The sequence below is a fragment of the Penaeus monodon genome, chromosome 24 (genome assembly GCF_015228065.2).
Source record: "Penaeus monodon isolate SGIC_2016 chromosome 24, NSTDA_Pmon_1, whole genome shotgun sequence".
In the NCBI taxonomy this organism is placed as follows: Eukaryota; Metazoa; Arthropoda; class Malacostraca; order Decapoda; family Penaeidae; genus Penaeus; species Penaeus monodon.
In genome coordinates, this window is record NC_051409.1 from 24,755,877 (window position 1) to 24,756,290 (window position 414).

Consider the following 414-nt stretch of genomic DNA (forward strand, 5'->3'; position numbering starts at 1 on the left):
CTGGCGAGGTCCCGGCGCCGCAGACCGCCTGACAGTCGCAGCGAACGCGCGAGAGGAGGTGTGTGTGTGCGCGTGAGAGTGAGTGATACGAGGGTCCCTTGAGGCGAAGAGGCGATCACACCGCTCGCTCACGTGGCGCCTTTGTTACTACGGCCTTCGCTTGTGTTGGAGACTTCGTGTGTGTGGTGGAGGTTGTTGTGATCTATTGGAAAATAGAATTATAAAAAAGAGTGCAGTGCTAAGTGTTGAAGTGATGATTTGTTTACGAAAAATTGGGTTAATAGTGCTGTGTTTAAAAGTACAGAATCATTGAGTGTTTATTCTGGATTGAGGATATTTTACATAACGCCTGCAAGATTACTAGGAAAATTTCTCTGGAAGAGTGGCATTAATGTTATATGAGTTTGGTGATTG

General features: G+C 46.6%; 2 protein-coding genes across 2 annotated transcripts in view; both read left to right on the forward strand.

Moving 5' to 3' along the window:
• The window catches only part of LOC119588665, a gene marked incomplete in the record, with an annotated part of 53,301 nt that overhangs the window by 24,468 nt on the left and 28,419 nt on the right, over positions 1–414 (forward strand).
• LOC119588666 overlaps positions 42–414 on the forward strand; it is a 14,033-nt gene continuing 13,660 nt past the window's right edge. The window contains exon 1 of the mRNA XM_037937302.1: positions 42–78. The gene's annotated coding sequence lies outside the window, so the exon portion shown is untranslated. The remainder of the gene's footprint in view (positions 79–414) is intronic.